Source organism: Apis dorsata, unplaced genomic scaffold (genome assembly GCF_000469605.1).
Source record: "Apis dorsata unplaced genomic scaffold, Apis dorsata 1.3 scaffold_758, whole genome shotgun sequence".
NCBI classification, from domain to species: Eukaryota; Metazoa; Arthropoda; class Insecta; order Hymenoptera; family Apidae; genus Apis; species Apis dorsata.
In genome coordinates this window covers 359,190-360,891 of record NW_006263911.1, presented here as the reverse complement: position 1 = coordinate 360,891, position 1,702 = coordinate 359,190, and the positions used below count along the sequence as shown (strand labels likewise).

At 22.0% G+C, this 1,702-nt stretch overlaps 1 protein-coding gene across 1 annotated transcript in view; it reads left to right on the top strand.

Annotated features, from left to right (window-relative positions):
• LOC102675745 (farnesyl pyrophosphate synthase-like) overlaps positions 1-1,702 on the top strand; it is a 50,363-nt gene that overhangs the window by 18,650 nt on the left and 30,011 nt on the right. The window lies entirely within an intron of this gene.

Sequence of the window (1,702 nt, the reverse complement as noted above, 5' to 3'; positions counted from 1 at the left end):
TATATATATATATATATATATATATATATATATGTATCGAATGCTCTTTTGATTGAAATGCATATATGTGTGTGTGAAGAAGCTAAATTTATGACTGTTAATGTATTTCTTAAAAATAGAAAGTGGACTGCATAAACGATTATACTTGAGATGCTATAAGAAAATAAGGTCTCTCACAATGTCACAGCAAATAATCCAATGGTCAGGACGATGCTTAATTAATAAGAAACTATTTATTATCGTATCCGGCGGTCAGACTACGACGTGTTCACACTGAAACTTTTTTTACAAGTAACCATGTCCGACGGTTAGAACATGATATGTTTACAAACTAATTATCATATCCGGCGTTAAGATCACGACGGTGTTCATTATTTGCCTCTATTTACAAATGAAGCTCATATTCTCAGAAAATTCTTTCCTAATTCAATTGAAAAAATCACGATGAGGCACGATAATAACCAATAATAACCAATCAGTATCTGACTCAAATTAGAGAAAATTCCTTGGATTGAATTGGTAATTAATGCACAAAGATATCAAGATGCTGACAATCAAGAATTAATCAGCATATAGTTATTATAAATTTTTTCGAATCAATATCATTGGTTGATCACCGTTGAGTCAGCTTTGAAATGTCACCTTTGAGATTGGATTCCACTCTAACAGACTAAAATGTGTCAAAAATATACAATTTTAAATATCGAATTTTAAAACTTTAAACTCTTCTTGAAAACGGTAATCTTCTTAGATAATATCATCTTTTGTTTAGATTTAATATAAATGGACGATCAATAAAATAATAATAGAAAAAGTTTTTTATGCGAGAAACTTTTTCGAGTAACTATCATAAATCTCAGGGCCAATAAATACTCGCGAATGTTAACAGAAAACTTTGATGGTATTTAAATATTAATAACTTCTTAATATCAATTTATTATAGATTCTGACAATACAGATTTGAAATAGACGTTTTAAAATTAAAATTTTTATTTTTATTTTTTTTTTTTGATTTAAATAAAATAAATATATATATATATAAACATTTATATATTTGATATATCTTTTTTTTCTGTGAGAAGAATTTTTTACATTTAATCCTTTCTTCAACAAGAAAAATAGAAATTTATATTTTTATGGTGTTTTAGCTTTCAAAATATAATGAGAGAAACATATATATATATATATATCAATTAAAAATTTTTTAAAAGTTGTATTTTCTATCATTAAAGAAGATATTGATTTTTTGAATGAAATATAATATAAAACAGATTCTATAACTTAGTTTTAGTGAAATTTTTTTTCTGATTTATTTTGAAATTAATTTTAAAATTAAATACAATTTATTTAAGAAAAAAAAAATTTTTTAATTTAATTTTATAATTTCTTATTTACAAATTTTTAAAAATTTTTGCAATTTTTGCAATTTTTGTAACTTGAATCATTGATATTTATTTTTTTTAAAAGAGGTTATAAAAGTAATTTTATGAATTAAAAAATAATTATTTTTTCTGAATTAAAAAATAATTATTTTTATTATATTGTAACGAATATGTCCATACCGATATATCACGTTAATCGTTTATATTATAAATTGATATGAATATATTTATATTAGATAATGCTAAATTTTTCATATTAATTCTTTGAAATCGATAAATAAAATTTTTGAAATTATGAAATTGTTAACTATATATATATA